This window comes from Euprymna scolopes, chromosome 4, assembly GCF_053919585.1.
Source record: "Euprymna scolopes isolate OS-2025 chromosome 4, ASM5391958v1, whole genome shotgun sequence".
Lineage (NCBI taxonomy): Eukaryota > Metazoa > Mollusca > Cephalopoda > Sepiida > Sepiolidae > Euprymna > Euprymna scolopes.
Window position 1 is genome coordinate 166,567,417 of NC_136485.1, and position 18,078 is coordinate 166,585,494.

At 33.6% G+C, this 18,078-nt stretch overlaps 1 protein-coding gene across 2 annotated transcripts in view; it reads left to right on the plus strand.

Annotated features, from left to right (window-relative positions):
* Positions 1 to 18,078, plus strand: part of LOC145269886 (uncharacterized) — a 31,386-nt gene that overhangs the window by 7,470 nt on the left and 5,838 nt on the right. The gene's annotated exons all lie outside the window — the stretch shown is intronic.

An 18,078-nucleotide genomic window follows, 5' to 3' on the forward strand; every position in this document is an offset into this window, starting at 1 on the left:
ATTGGTAAATGTCGGTGTGTTACTTACGGAAAAACGGTTAACTAAAATGCAGAAGCACCTATTAAGCCACATAAGTTCTATAATTGAATCCCCCTCCCGCAAAAAAAGTATGGAAAACATGAAGATGTTTGGTGCTTATGTTTTTGTAAACCGCATTAACCTTTTTTGTACCAGTGTTCCTTAAATGGAACATAGTTTTCAACATACTATAGAAATTGTAATTTTGCTTTAAATTCAATTTTTATAAGTTATTTCTATTAAAGTAGCTTCATTTTACTCCAGATTTATGAAAACTTTTATAAATTATTCTTATAGTTATATTTAAAGCAAAATTACAATTTCTATAGTATGTTGAAAACTATGTTCCATTTAAGGAACATTGGTACAAAAAAGGTTAAAAACTACGTGAGACAAAAAAAAAAAAAAAAAGGTCCCCCAATTTGTACTTTTCTTTACCTGTAAGTCATTAAAAAAATCCAACAGACTGACAGTCCGTAATTTTTTGATTGGTACGCCATGTGAGAAGGCAGTTTGCTAGGTGAAACAAACCGTCGTTCATGCTGCAGCGAGCGCGCGTAGTGTAAACGGAAGCTGCAAAATGGTGGAAAGTAGTTTGTGGGTTCAGGGGTAAATACCATGCAAACGGTAAATTTGCCCCAAGTTTGACTATCAGATTCGTTGTCAGCGACCTTTAAAAAAAAACAAAGGTACTGGTCGCGGTAAGAGTTCCCTGCCGAACACCATCAAAAAACAATGACTTCTCCCCGCGCAGGCGCAAAGGACATGTTTTAGTTGCCATGGTACCTATTTACTATGGCTCCCCACGGGACAGAGTTAGACACCAGGGTCGTTTTTTAACGTGCAGAAAAGGTACAAAAATAAAAATTGTCTCAGTCGTGAAGGATTTCTCCTCCACCGAAAGAGAACAAGAAATGAAAGTGCAGCATCTGAAGAACAGATACTACACTTTGATCTCGTCCCGAAGGCCAAGTAGTTGCCATAGTAATGAAACTTTTTATCGACATTGTTTTACTGTTTATGAATATTGAAATAAAATACATTACTACACATTTATTAATAATATCTCACTTTTATTGACTTTTTTAAACTTTCTTTTTACTCTTTTTAAATGACAACGTTAATGTTTATGAATATTGAAATAAAATACATTACTACACATTTATTAATATCTTTTTTTTTTTTTTACTGTTTGTGTCAATTTTATCGACTTTTTAAATAAATGTTATCAAAGGCAAGATAATTTACTTTTCTACCAAACGGGATATATTTTTCGTGTTTTTATTCAATGTAACATATTTATTCAGCTCGAAACCCATATACAGTGTTTACCGATGTATTGGAACATTCAAGATGGCGTCTTATTCTCTCTTTAACACGGTAAGTGGGAAAAGATGTTATAAATAAAAAACCGGATAAAATACTGTTAAAAACTCGCTCAATATATGTTACCGTGACATAGGTTGACATATATTCGGCGGGTTTTTAATAGTATTTTGTATAGTTTGTTTATTTATAACACCTTTTTCCATACTTACGGTGTTAAAGAGGGTGTGAGACGCCATCTTGAATTTTCGAATACATCGGTAAAGACTGTTTTTCGAGCTGAATAAATATGTTACATTGAATAAAAACACAAAAAATATATCCAGTTTGGCAGAAAAGTAAATTATCTTGCCTTTGATAACATTTATCTGTTATATATTTGTTTTTTGACAACTTTTTCGAATCTATGTGTACAGTAATACAAACCCTAAATGTATTATTCTATCACCATTTTGTGGTACTAGTGCACTTATTGATCCGTGCTGAAATAACGTTATTTAAAAAGCCATTCTTAACACGGGGAGGGTGTTTTGTACCTATTCTCTACTTTAACCTTACAATTGAATAAAAAACATTAAACTTTAAGCTTAGAAATACGATTTAAAATATAGCGCGGATCATAAGTGCACTAACACCCATTTTCTTATTAATAAATGTTTAGTAATTATTTTTCTTTTAATATTCATAAACAGTAAAAACGTCGTCATTTAAAAAGAAAATAACATTGATTAAACGTAAGTAAATTTATTATTCTATCACCATTTTGTGGTAAGTAAATTTCAAGAACCGCCCTATTGTTGTAATGAAAAAAAAAAAAAAAGTTTCATTCAACACACAAAACTAAAAACACAGATGAAAAAAGTTGGGAAATTCAAGAAGATATTATTAATAAATGTGTAGTAATGTCTTTTATTTCAATATTCAATATAAGAATAATTTCAATATTTCATATATAATATTTCATTATAAGAAAAGAAAAAGTCGATAAAATTGACACATAAACAGTAAAAAAAAAAAAGATATTAATAAATGTGTAATGTATTTTATTTCAATATTCATAAACATTAACGTTATTTAAAAAGAGTAAAAAAAAGTTTTAAAAAGTCGAAAAGTGATTAAAAGTGAGATATTATTAATAAATGTGTAGTAATGTATTTTATTTCAATATTCATAAACAGTAAAACAATGTCGATAAAAAGTTTTGTTACTATGGCAACTAAAACATGTCCTTTGCGCCTGCGCGGGGAGAAGTCATTGTTTTTTGAGGGTATCGGAAGGGAACTCTTACCGCGACCAGTACCAAAAGAAATTAGAGTGGTCGGTGTACTGTTTTAGCGGATCTGGATATTTACCGAATTCACTGGATTATTATTCATTGGACACTAATTAGCCAGATTATGAAAAAAAAAATTGAAATGGGTACTCGCTTTTTAGTTACAACGTTCTGATAAATCAGTCACCCATTTTTTTTTTTTTTTTTTTTTTTTTTTTTTTTTCCCCTAAATACGGAAGTGTTTTCGGAAGATATGAAATGGTCCCATGTTGACAAAGCAATATATCGGGAGGCGTCGGATATGAAAATTGACAACGGGATGGAAAATTATGAAACATTTCTCCAGCATGTTAGTGAAATTTATAATACTTAAAAAAAAAAAAAACAACAAAAAAAAACATGCGACATTAAATAAAAACACCAAAAACGGTACTCCTTGGGCGTTGAGTTCCATGGCGACTAGCTGAAAAAAAACACGCGTCTCTCCCTTCCTGGAGCATGCGCACGCAACATTTTTATATTTATTGACATTGCCGTGCCGTAGTAACTAAACAATTATTATTAATAATGTCTCACTTTTACAGACATTTGTTTTTAAATTTCTTTTTAAATGACTTTTATCGACTTTTTATTTACTGACGTCGGAGTAACTAAACGATTATTTGTCACATTATTTATTTTGAAAAAAAGTTTTACTCTTTATGAATATTAAAAGAAAAGTTACTAAACCTTTGTTAATAATGTCTCACTTATACAGACATTTGTTTTTAAATTTCTTTTTGAATGACTTTTATCGACTTTTTTTTTTTTTTAATAGCATTTGCGGGTGGGTAAAAAACGAAAAAAAATAAATAAACCATTTACTGATAATTTCTCACTTTTACAAATATTTTTAACAAAAAATGTTATCAAAATCAAGATACCGAGAAATTGTCAGTAAATGGTTTAGTTATTTTTTTTCGTTTTTTACCCATCCGCAAATGCTATTAAAAAAAAAAAAGTCGTCATTTAAAAAGGTACTTGTACAGTTTAGTAAAGACATTAAAAAATGAAAATATTGAAGTTTAAATTGTATGTATCCGTTATGGGACGAAGTTCTCTGAAAAAAAATTTCACTTCATTTCATCAAGTTTTTTTACAGCGAAAAAACAATTTATGATACCGAGCAAAATGTTTGATTTTTAGGAAGAAAAGCTAGTATTAAAGATGGGGAGGAGTGTCAGCGCTTTAACTGGAGTTATCTCCCTTTGTCATTTCTAAAATTCAAACAAACGTTTTTTTTTTAATCCAAGATGGCCACCTTCAACGCGCTCTCATAAAAACGTGTTTTTCCGCTGTAAATTGTATGTATTACGAAGTTCTATAACGGATACATACAATTTAAACTTTTTTCGATATTTTCATTTTTTTATGTCTTGACTAAACTGTATTAGCGCCAAAAAGAAAATTGAAAACAAATGTCGGGTTTGTATTACTGTACACATAGATTCGAAAAAGTTGTCAAAAAACAAATATATAACAAATAAATGTTATCAAAGGCAAGATAAGTTACTTTTCTACCAAACTGGATATAATTTTCGTGTTTTTATTCAATTTAACATGGTTATTCAGTTCGAAAAGCATACTGTGTTTATCAATGTATTGGAAAATTTAAAATGGCGCCCGACTCTCTTTAACACGGTAAGTTCGGGAAAAGATGTTATAAATAATAAACTAGACAAAATACTGTTAGAAATTCGCTCAATATGTTACCGTGACATAAGTTGACATATTCGGTGGTTTTTTAATAGTATTTTGTCTAGTTTATTATTTATAACACTTTTTCCAAAACTTACCGTGTTAAAGAGAGTCGGTCGCCATTTTGAATTTTCCAATACATCAGTAAACACTGTATGCTTTTCGAACTGAATAAACATGTTAAATTGAATAAAAACACGAAAATTATATCCAGTTTGGTAGAAAAGTAACTTATCTTGCCTTTGATAACATTTATTTGTTATATATTTGTTTTTTGATAACTTTTTCGAATCTGTACAGTAATAAAAACCCTAAATGTCTGTAAGAGTGAGACATTAATAAATTTTTAGTAACTTTTTTCTTTTAATATTCATAAAGAGTAAAACTTTTTTTTCAAAATAATGTGACAAATAATCGTTTAATTATTACAACGTCAGTAAATAAAAAAAGTTACGTGCGTTTGCGTTCTCAGGAAGGGAGTGACGCGTATTTTTTTTTTTTTTGCTGGCCGCCATGGAACTCAACGACCAAGGAGTACCAAAAAATACACACACACACACACACACACACACACACACAAACGATAAAGTAAACAAAAAAAAATGTTTTGGTTTTCAAATAGCGCTCGCGTAAACTATTATGAATATGTCATTTCAATTTTCTGTTTAAAAAAAAAAACAATGTTTCATGAAAAACTTTCCCGTTCTCATTAATTAAATCGAAACATTTCCAATTAAACAATTACGGATATTTTCTTTATTTACTTTTAAAGCAACATTGGACTTTTATAGAATAGGAATTTCGAGGGTGGAGTAATTCTTAATATTTATCTTCATTTTGTATTTTTATAGTGAATTTAAGATGTTCCTTACAAAATTGAAATCATGTTTTTTTTTTTTTTTTTAGATAAATACATTTGTGCTAAGGAACATTAAAAATTCATTCTACAGTTTACATATTTTTTTAAGTGTACTGGAGAGCGTTAAAAAACATTTGAAAGTGTTTAAATAATTGTTGATAAATTTGTAAATGAGTACCCTAATCTAAATCCTACTCCTTAAAAATAACATTTTCTTTTTTAGGGGATTACTGGTTGAAAAAAAACTATTCAGAATTTAAAGTTGGGAATTGGTTTTGTATATATAAATATAATGTACATTTATAACCCAATTCAGACCAATCGTCTATCCAAATAGCAATTTAACCCAATTTCTTTTAGCTAAGTGAGATAAATTGTGTATTTTTTGGGGAAGAGGGATTGTAAAAAAACTTTGTAAGCTCTACCACAAACCCTAAGTCTATGTAGCAACAGTTCCTCCAAATCCCTTAATTTTATCATTAAGCTCGAGTTCAGATGCCCCCCCCCCCCCGTTCCAAAAAACGAATGCTTTACATCTAAGAATTAAAATGATTAGATGCCATTCAAATGCAATCTGGTCAAAAAGTGAAAAATGATGTTAGACTCGTGTGTGAAACTGATACCTTAATCTAAATTACTGCTGTTTTTATTTTTTTTCTTTACTCAAGTTTTTCAGAGTGTTAATACTAATGTTGGGATGATTAATTAGAATCGGGAATCAGAAAAATCAGAACTTTTTAGGGTATCAGAATTGGAAAAATTATTTCCGATTCTAAAAAAGGGTTCTATAAAAAGTTTTTCTTGACAATAAAGAAACAAAAATGAATTTATTAGAAGTTTTTTTTTTATTTATTATTATTTATAACATAAGACCAAGGGCCACAAGGTCACAGATTAGGAATTCCATTCGCAAATTTACCATTAGATTTTCAAAGTTTATGGTAAACAAAGTAAACATTCTATTCCCTGATGCACACACAGGTGCAATAATAAGTGAAGAATTGCACAATGTCTTGGATGAGTATAAAATCTTCAATAAAGTTTTCTTAGTCTTGCAGGATTCATGAACAAATATGGTTGCTGGTGTCAGAGAATATGATTTAGAATAACTATCATACATTGTAACTCAGGCTGTGAAAACAACCATTACATACATAACAGAAATAAAGTTTCTCACTTTAATCGCTTTCTATTAGTAATTAGTAAATTAACTGAAATACAGGATCAGCTCCGTTTGAAAAAAAACACTCATTCAAGGTGTGACCACATGGTGGAATTCAACATATATCCTGAAAACAAATTAAGAACAACAAAAAGCTCTTGATGATAATAAAGAGTATACACTACCCTGCTTCGGTTGGAGAAGCACGAACATGTGTAAATGACAACATGTCAACTTTGAAAGCAACTGACAAAAAAATGTCACAAAAATGCTTTCAATCACTCTTTGTATACGAAGACAATAGGAAGTAAAAGTACAATTATTTCTAATTTAATTTTGGCCATCATTTTTAAGGTGTGGAAAGTGAACATTGCATCATTTATAATTGCAAAATTGCACTGATGGACAATTTTTAAAGTATCATCAAATAAAACTGAATTAAATGACAGTAATTTCTTTACATCATGATTATTATGCCTATTTTTTTTAACAATTCCAGCTGCAACTTAATTATAAGTTGATAAAAATGCTGACATATTCCATTTTGGTGGCAAAAATAAAGTAGTAAATGTCATAAACGCATACTAATTTGAAAATCACATGTCATAAAAACTATTAAAAGATACAATATTTCATGTCTAATCAATACTGTAGAAAGCTATTCGTCCAAATGTCAGAACTTTACACTATGTACTTCTTAAATAGTATTCGCAAGAAAATGTAATTTTATGTAGAATTTTTCACTTTGTTTTTCATAGTGATCTAATTAAGTAAACATGTTCAATATCAATTTAATTTTAATAAAAGAGAGAACTGAATGTTATCAGCAATAGTCCTTTATACAATTGTTATTTCTTTGCGATTCTGTTGAATTCTTCACTTGGCACTGATTACATTTGTCCATTTGAGGTAGTTCCTTCAACCCCTTCCCCAGTCAAACACATACAGAGAAAAAAAAAACTCCAGTTGTCCTTCTTCAATGCTTGTGGCACAAATCACTTGTTTTGTATTTATTAAATTGTTAGGTGAAAGTACAGACTAGTTAGAAAAACACCCTCTCCTCCACATAAGAAATGGCTTTCCAAAAACATACTCTGCATAAGTATTATTGGTTTTTTAATTTTTTTTTTTTATTCTTTTAACGTCTTTATTTTATTTTTGTATGGGCTTTGTTCAAGTTAACACTGTGATTGCTTAAAATGATTTATTTCTGGTTGGTGCAGACCGTTCTGCTTTACGTTGAATGCCCAGAAAAAGTCCCTTCTACCAATTTTAAAATAACCAAACGAACTCGGCTGTTGTTTAGAATAACAATATTTTTTCATCTGGTCAACATTAATTAGAAAGGAGTTTTTTCATGGCATATATGAAACAGAATGATTCGAAGAGATTTGTTAATTTTTTTTTATTTCATCCGAGAATTTAGGACACTATAAGATTCCTACCTTAACAATTTACTAACGGGGACTTGTTCAAAAAATTGTCCAGTTGAAGAAATCACGAAGAAGCAAGTCACAGAATTTCAATCCTATCGATAATACCTACAATTTTAGCTTTATTTCTTTCAAAAGCTATCCCATCTAATTCTGGTATTTCTGACTTGAGTGGTAAAACCAACACAAAGTCAAGTATCTGCAGAATGTCTTCTTGGTTCCTCCTCTTCTCTTTTATCTCTCTCCCAACAATCGAACACAGCATATAATAACAAAACTCTAAAGCACGTCTGACAGCACTGACTTCTGCCAACAGTCTGCCCCTCCTCTTAACAACACAGGCTTTTTATATCGCAAAATCGTTCACCTCTATTTGCATATTCTTCTAACTCACGTGATCACTACTCTATAAATAAGAGTCTTGACCATTTCTTTTCTTTCTTTTTATTTATTTTTGGTGACCGACCCGCACGTGGTCTATCCAGGTAAGTCACGCATTTCTCCACACTCCCCCCTGATCTCATGATCACAAACAGGACATGCGGGCAATCGTCGTTGGCGGGTACTCCTTCGAAGAAGCACTTCCTCATTGCTGTTTTCTTCATTACCACCATCATTACTACCAGTCTGTTCCATTATCCCGTCTCGTGGTTCCATAGGCGGTGTCTCACAATCAGGGCAGGGGGGCAGTATCCGTCTTTGTCGGGTACTTCTCCGAAGAATCGGAGGCGTCATCTCCTCGGTATGCTCCATCATCCCTTCTCGCTGGGTTTCGCAATCACGGGGGGTGGGCAGTATTCGTCTCTGTCGAGTATTTCGATGAGGCATTACTTCCTTGTGTCCATCGCTCTCCTCACTATTGTCATCAGTATGTCCCATCATTCCCTCATCTGGTTCTGTTGGTGGTGTTTCTATGCTCACCTGAAGGGGCAGTAAGTGATCAGGATCATCTCTGAACGGTGTGTGATCCTCCTCATCGTCCTCAGAATAAGAAGAGGTATAACAAGGGCGGATATCTTTTACGTGACGTGGTATGCCACCAATCAACATGGTCTGAGGACTTATGATTTCATCTATTTTTCCCTGGAAAAATTTCGTAGTGCACCCAGCATTTGGGGGTTTTATCCAAACAAGGTCTCCCACCTGATATGGTGTATTGACAACACTCACCACTGATGGTATGGCATCAACTCCTTTCACACGCTGTTCATATTGGTAAATCCCATTGGCTGGTGCAGTTGCTGGTGTTGCATTGTCCTTGGGTGTTATATTATACCAGTACACAGCTTCTGGAATAGAGCACTGCGTCCTGGCTGCAATTCTTTTGATGGTGCGGTGACACCGTTCTGCTATACCATTACCCTCGGGATAATATGCACACCGATAATGCATTTTAATCCCCCATTCGTGCACGAATTTCTGAAATTCTTGACATCGAAATGTGGCGGCATTATCAGTCAGAATTTCAATCGGGGCACCACGTTCAAAAAAGACGGCTCTCAACTGTTGTATAATGCTGGCTGCATCCTGTCGTGTCAACAGGCGCCATATTGTGAAACGCGTCGGGCCACAATCCGTCATGGTCAAAAAATGTTTGCCCCCATAATGTGTTATGTCCATCCCTACTCGCTGCCAGTTGCCCTCCACCTCGAGCTTCCCTTTTTGCCATTGGGATGGTGCCGGATCAATTCTCTGACACTCTTCACACGAACGTATGGCTGCTTTCACTGATGCTTTTGTAGTTGCAGGGCATACTCTTCGGACAAAATATGCAGTCCTCTGAATTCCAGGATGTCCAATCTGCTGGTGTATCATACGGATCTGGTCAGGTGTTAATTGATCCGTTACAGTCGCGCATGTTTGTTGTTGAAGATCGGATCCCTGCCTCATTGCATCGATCCACCTCTTTGGTACTCGAGTCAAGCTATCAGCCAAATTCTGCATCGACGAGACTAACGTAATGTCTACCTGCAAGCTGTATTCGTCAACTAGACGCTTAATTATTGCTAGTCTCCTTCGTACTAGCATTTCACTTGCAGCTCTAGTCTTAACTCGAGCCTTTCCAGTCAAGGTGTCGGTTGACCAATGGTAAACACACAATGAGTCAGTGTGGAGATGCACAACATTAGTCTGCCATTGCAATGCGAGATTAAGACCTTTTAACGTGGCATCAAGTTCTGCCAAATTTATATGTTGGGCATCATTTTTCGGACGAAGCCAGCATGCATCTTCCACAACAACACCTAGTTGCTCCAACACGACACCTGTAGCCAACGAACTTGCGTCAACCCATGCATTTAGTTCGTTTCCAGACACTTGCCACTCACCCCGGGCAGGGTCATTCCTATGCACTCTGGACAACATTTCAGCCATCATTTGTTGGAGAGAATCATCATCCGCAACATCGTCCCATCCTTTTGTTACTGTAGTCACTCGTCTTTTCACCACTCCTGTTGCCGATCGGAGCCATCCACAGACAGGTAGATGTCCTACCAATTTACCACAGATAGAAAACACAGTACGTCTTGTTAATACATTGGGTAACTTTGGAAGTGGGCTCCCTCGTTTCCATCGCAACGTATTGCCCTCCTCCCAGACCTCGAGGCCTAGCACGGGCACTCCATCCTTTAGGCGCTTAGGGTCTTTGCTTATTAACCCAAACGCTTTCAGTTTTATTCGAACTGCATCCGCAGACATTATGTCCTCATTAACATAGATGTCATCTATGTAGGCTGAAGCAGCTTTTGCTGTGGTCTCATCCTGCATCAAAACAGTTTTAATAATGGTTGTCATAATCAAGGGTGCTACGTTTAGGCCAAAACCCAAACGTGTCAACCAATATAGTTTTCCTTTGAGTAGTACTGTCTGAAACGGCCATAATGACTCATGGACACGTATCTGCAGGTAGGCCCTCTTTAGATCCAGAAGTGCTACATTGCTCCCTTTTTGACGCCACTCTCTCAGTTTAGCAGCGCACACATCTGCGTTTCCGGTAAACGCATCAACATGCCGATTCAACTCTCGGTAATCCATTACGGGACGAATTTTTTTCTTTGGTAGGTTGTTCAACAGCCATGAGCGGAATTAATCCCTTGGGTGGTCCCAGACGTTCCTGTGGGTATGGTATTAACCAACCGTTGTCAATCCACATCTGAAGTTCTTCTTCATATGCGGCCCTATTCTTGGTAGAAACTGCATACTCTGGAATCGTGTTGCACAGCCGATCTGGTTCCTGGCCCATGGCCCATTTCCACTTTGCAGTCCACACCCTTTCGTTGTCATCAAATGTAGCACAGAAGTCCTTTTCTTCAATCGACATGGCTGCACAGACGTCTTTCCCTTCTCCAAGCCTGATACCTCTAGCTGCTGTGATTGTAACGCCTCCTAGTGCTTGTATTGCATCAATTCCAAGCAACATGTCGTAGCCAAGGGGTTTCTCCTGCATCACCAGAACGTCAACTTTAGCTGTGTCACCCTTCTCAGTGCAGATTGTGACTGTCCCTTCACCACAACATACCCGTGATAAGCCATTGATGGTCATAACGCCAACTGGGTTCCTCCGCCACACCGGACAGCAATGGGCACTAACTATAGACCGGGAACACCCCGTGTCTATAAGTGCTGAACACTGCACATCATCAAGTTTAACGCTAATGACAGGCAATCCTGTGTTTATTGGTTGGCAGGGGGCAAGGGTAGTGATAGTACCTTGCCCCCAACTTCGTTTCCCGAACAGTTGCGAGATATGTGCCCAAACTTATTGCAGCGATAGCATTGCACTGGTCTCTTTGATTGTGGATATACACCTCTCCTATCACTCCGGCACTCTTTAGCAAAATGATTGGCCTCCCCACATTTATAGCACACTGGGGTGGCATGCTTATTACTATCTGGAAGAGAGTCCACATTGCCTCCATGTCGAAAACGAGCTGCTGCTGCAATTGGTTCCTGTTCCTTACAGATGTTTCGAGCTCGGGCCAATAACTCATCAGTTGACAATTCATCGATTCTTGATGATGCCCGCAACAGTTTACTGACCTCCTCGGGTAGGCCTACCAAAAAAGCACAGCTTAATATTTTATCGTTGACCCCACCAAACGGTACAGATAATTTTCGCAGGTCGGCTAGGTACACGTCGACTGTTTCCTTGGGTTGAAGTGTCCGGCTCGTGAACTGTTGCCACGCAACAAATGGATCTGTACCAAACGCTGTATACAGGCTCTGCTTGATTTCATCCCAGTCTGGTTCATCCCCGAGTTGTTGGTAGACTGCATAGGCCCCTCCGGTTAGCCTCAAAGGGATAACTGTGGCTGGTTCTTTAATTTTGCACAGTTTACAGATTTTCTCTGCCTTTTCAATCCATTCAACGACAGCCGGTCCAGTGGTAGATCCGTCGAACTCGGGTATTAAGCGAATGTCGAATCTGTCCATTGTTAGTAACCGCACACCAAGCGCCGAAATAGCTTAAAACCAACATAAAGTCAAGTATCTGCAGAATGTCTTCTTGGTTCCTCCTCTTCTCTTTTATCTCTCTCCCAACAATCGAACACAGCATATAATAACAAAACTCTAAAGCACGTCTGACAGCACTGACTTCTGCCAACAGTCTGCCCCTCCTCTTAACAACACAGGCTTTTTATATCGCAAAATCGTTCACCTCTATTTGCATATTCTTCTAACTCACGTGATCACTACTCTATAAATAAGAGTCTTGACCATTTCTTTTCTTTCTTTTTATTTATTTTTGGTGACCGACCCGCACGTGGTCTATCCAGGTAAGTCACGCATTTCTCCACAAGTGGAATCCTTACAACTGTTAAACAATTCAATGAATCAATAGAAACAAGATTTTCATCTTATCTAAATTATAAAAACTTGTCTACTTTTCTTGATCCAAGATTCAAATTTAAATTTCAAAAGAATGACATGGAAAACAATATTAAGAATTGGATTCTACATCTTCTACTGATGATAATGAAGCAGAATCGGCAGGATACACTTCAAGTTCTGTTGAGGGTCAAGAAGATCAAAGTGAAACTGTATCTCTTTCAAACCTGTTTGATGAATTAGCTTCGAATAAGTCTACAGTAACAAATCAAAACTTAGAGCAGGTAGAAGCTGAGTTAAACCTGGAGACTACAACGGAAATACAAGAATCACGATTTAAACTTAAACAGAAGTAAATCCCTTATTGTTAAGTGCACAAAAGAACTTGACCATTATGTAGCTTTACAAATTCTCGCAAGAGTTGATGATCCATTTCATTGGTGGAAGAAGGAGACCTTACCACTGTTGAGTAAACTGGCCTCAAAATATTTAAGCGGATCACCTTCATCTGTGGAGAGTGAGAGATTCTTTAGTACAGGTGGTAATGTGTATGAACTGATGAGGAACAGGCTGTGTCCTGAGAACAGAGAAACTCTAATATTTCGACATTACAACTTAAAAGTGTTCAACTTTAAATACTCTGAGAGGAGGCAGGCAGCAAGAATAGAAGAGGAAATAGAGCAGCAGCAGGTGCAGAACATCAGCTTATACTTATTCACTTAAATAATTACAATTTATACTTTGTAGTTGGTTTGTAATTTCTTTTTTATCTAATTGTTTAATTATATTCATTTAAGAATTGGAAATTTGTGTTTTGTAATTTTAGTTAATAAAGGCTAAAAGCCATAATAGTCGCCAGACACTCGAGTTAAATAAGCAGTTACTATGTACATGTATCAATGCTATCTGATGAGTTTCTTGGCAGTGATGAAATGATTTAAGTTTAATAGTAAAGAGAAAAGTAATTAATCAGTCAATTAATCGGTACAACCCTAGTTACCAACTAAACTTAAGGGTAGAAGTAGGAAAGTGGCAGATTTATGACAACAATGACGTATATTATGCTAAAGTTGAATCAGGAACATGACAGATTTAAAACAAACAAAATTGCTTACATATTCTTGACCGTCTGGTCTAAACGTGGGATCACTTTACATATTTTTATGCGAAACTGATGTTTTATTTGTTTTACCACTAAGTTTTTCAGGTGCTTGATTGCTTAAAAATTGGGAATCACATTTTTGTTTTTTGTTTTTGGTGAATTAACATCGGGCGCAGAGATGTAATAATACCTTATTATAATTGCAAAGAAATTGGGGGTGGAAAACCCTCAAAAAACAACAAGTGCCAACACTTTCATAAGAATGTAGTGTTTACAAAAATGTTTAAAAATGAAATAAAAACGGTTTTATCCTGAAAAACAAATACTGATATTAATTTATTGGTAATTATAAAGAAATTTAATATAAAACTATTTCTTTAATTGAGTCCGAGATCAGTTTCACACAAATTTAATGTAAAATGAACTTCTATTTCTGAGATATCCTATCTTTTTTTTTCTATGAGAGTTAAATTCTGTGTATTTTGGAGGGTGTCTATTTAAAAAAAATTATGCATGGTTTTACGACCTTGTCAGACTTAGCAGTAAAAAAAATTAGTGAACATTCCTAAAATGTTTCAATGCATGGGAATGATGATTTGATGTTAAATTTATATACGAAACCGATCTCCGACTCGAAATTCTAAGTTAATTTTGGAAATTTTACAGTATAGACAACAAAACGAAATAGTGGTAATAAACAAATATGTAACCAACATGTTACCAAAGGCAAGATAAGTTACTCTTCTGCCTATCTAGAAAAATTTTGTGTGGTTTGACATATTTTAAAGCGTCTATTGAATTTGTATTTCTAAGAACGACAAGATGGCTGACATCGGACATTTAACTGGAAAGTCTCAATAATCGCTTAAATCATGAAAAATAAACTAAATACTGATTCACCCAATAAATGTTATGGTGACACTTATTGGGTGGATTTCTACCAGTATTTTGTTTATTTTTCTAGTTTTGAGCCATTACTAACACGGCAAAGACGACATGTTCCTGTCGGCCATGTTGTTAGTAGTAGCGTGACTTATTTCGTCTTTGATAACATTTTTTGTTTATTTACCATTTTTTCATTTTGTTGTATATACAGCAAATGATATTTTTTCTTTCTACAAATGTTTTCAGTGTTTTTACATGTAATCACTTATGAATTAGAATTTTTTTTTTTTTTTTTTTTTTTTTTGGCAGTGGATGCGTATTTAGTTTAAGGTGCCCATCTACACATTTGCCATTATTGTTAATAGTAGTATTACTATTATCTTGGTTTATCAAATCAATCTATTAGCTGACCAAATCTAATAAAAACTAAACATTCTTTGATAAAGGAAAGACACATTAGTTTTAACTCCCCCCCCTTTACATATTAAGAATGGTTTTCTGAAGAGTACTATTATTTAGAAAATCTTTCTTAACATGGAAGAGGGCGTTGTTACACCATTTTTGTATTTTGCATATCAATCGACTTTTTTCAATTGTTTATTGAAAAAAAATTTAAATGGGACTTTTACACTAACAAAATTAATACAAATCTTGTTTCAAAAGAAAAATAAATCTTTAGCTGTCTCACGATTTTCAATAAATTGTGAGGAAAATATTTGAAAAAAAAATAGAATATGTGCATTTTGTACATTTACAAAAATATATGGATTTATTTAACAACTTATCGATTAAATCGTAATATAGGAACCACTACAGGATGCATAATGATTAAAGTTTGTAAGGAGATTGTTTATCTTCCAAACTGTCATGACCGATTCTTTTCACCTTCAGTGAAAGGAAAAACTCGGTATTTTTATTTTAGGCTTTGCCCAACACAACTACACACGTGTCTAGGTGAGTAATGAGTTCAGAACAGCACTTAAATATTTAAACTAGATAATATATAAGTATAAAGTACTTTATTAAAACAAAGCAACTTTACTTTGCAAATCACAATCGTTGCTCATTCTCTATCCCTATTTTTCTTTTATCACTCACTAGTTCCCACTTCCTCTTTGAGAGTGATCTGCTTGTTCTATTATACTATAAGTTCCTGAATTTCAAATAATTACAACTTTTTATATCACTCTATGGATTTGCGTAGCGAAAAAAAAAAATTAAGTACAGAGTCCTGGAGGGGGACTAAATAAACTACATTTAGCCATGTATTTTTAATGTTTGATTTGACTATTAAGTGAAGGGTTTAATTCTCTTTTTCATAAGCGATATATACATTTGTTGCCTACATAACCCCCAAAGCTAAGCAATGATGAGGCTGGCCAGTACCAGACGGGTGACCATTTTGGGAATCCTAGGCGTCGTATGTGTTGAAAACAACTCCTGCATCGAATATCACGGTTGTATAAAAAAAAATTGCAGTTTTAGCAAAATGTTCAGTTATCGATTTTTTTTCTTTTTAAACTTTAGCAAAAAAATAAAGTTTTTTTTTTTTTAAATCTGAAAGATAATTATGAACATATTCAACTTATTTTACACTTCAAAATACATTCCAAAATTTGGATTTTTAACCTTAAAATCTGATACATGCACAGTTTTTTTTTTTTTTTTTTTGCTTGCTACAATCCTAACCCTCCCCACAATACAATATATATTGCTCAGTTTCGGGTAATTATTTTAAGTATGTTTATACCAACAAATAAAGAAGGGGGGTTATAGGCAAAATCGATTATGAAAAAAAAATACACAATTATAAAGTTCATTCTTCACTTAATTGGTGAAAATGTATTGATTGAATAATTACTTGATTTTTGGTAGATTTTTAAAAAGACTCTGTCAAAAAAATGCTTACTTTATCCTTTTGTTTTAGCCGTGCCTAGATGTACACAAATTAAAATCAAAATGAGATAATGTCTTTGGAAAGTTAGGAACAAAATATATAATTAAGAATTTACTTTGAAATAATTACTCTATATAGATATTCTCAATTATTTGTTAATTTGAAGCAAAAAAAAAAAAAAAATTCAACCTCCTTTGACAATGTCTTTTACATCATATCTTTACAAATTAAGTGCTCCTCCATTTGATAAGATGATAGTTCAAATTGGTTAATATTTGACCTTCAATGAATAATGGAGAAATTGGATGTGTTTAGCTGTTGATATTAAATACTTAGCTAAAAGAAACCTGTAAATGGACATTTTGTTTAATGAAGAGCTGTATCACATATACTGCGCTGTTACTCCCAACAGCTCACGTATATTTAATTATTACGTTCTCTTTAATAGTTATTACCAAATATAAATGTAAAATCATTGGAAAAAATATCTAAAAATTAAAAAAAATAAAAAAAGACAAAACGTTTGAAGTCCAAATTGTTTCAAGAATACTTAGTTGTAACATTTTCACTAAAAATATACAATTATAAAGTCCTACACAATATTGAAGACCAAACTTAAATTAATTCTAAAGTGTTCTTAATCGGAAAAAAAAGCCAAATTTTTTAAAAGGCCAAAAATACAATTTTTGAAAAAAGAAAAAAAAGGCCAAATTCGCCAAATTTGGCTTTAAATCTGGCAACCCCTTTTTCTTACTGGTCAAAGGGAAATAACTCTTGATCCTGAAAATTCTCCGATTGAAATTAACAATAAATTATTGTATTTTGAATTTGATAATTAAATACTAATTTTAAAAATTAATTTATTGAACCGAATGAGTTTGTTTAAAAAAATAAAAATAAAATATTCAAATACCAAAAGCTTATTTATTAACAAAACAAACAACCGAGATGACTCATCTGACGAAACGAAAACAAAAGCGTAACTTAGTTGCCTGGTTTTGTCGTGATTTCTTTTCTCTATCTTATCGCATTTTTTTTTTTTTTTTTTTTTTTAATCGTTATTTTTTGTTTTTCTATTCTATTTATTTTATTATTTTCTATAAAAAATAAAAATGATTTCGGTTTCATATTTGTCTCTTGGGGTACGTTTTTAGGATTACACCGGTTATTTGAAAATACGATCGTGGCATTGTTTAATATTTGTTCTTTTAAAAACGATATAAAAATAAATATTCGATTAAATAAAGCACATTTGTAACCAATTATTATTTTAAGCAAAATATATTTTCTCCTAATACTTTTTATAATTACAAATTAGCACTTGAAAATCGAACTCGATTTAATCGAAAAAAAAAAGTAAACAATAATAATGTATTCCTACGCGCATGTTGGAAATTGGAAGATTCTTTATTTAAATTGCTTTAATGTTAAAATAAAAAATATTAACTCTGCAATTATATTTTAAAACTATTATAATAGTATACAGAAAGAAGTTGGATAATTTTCTGGTAAAATGATTATTTGTAGATTTTTTTATTGTTGTTTTAGTATTTTTTTTC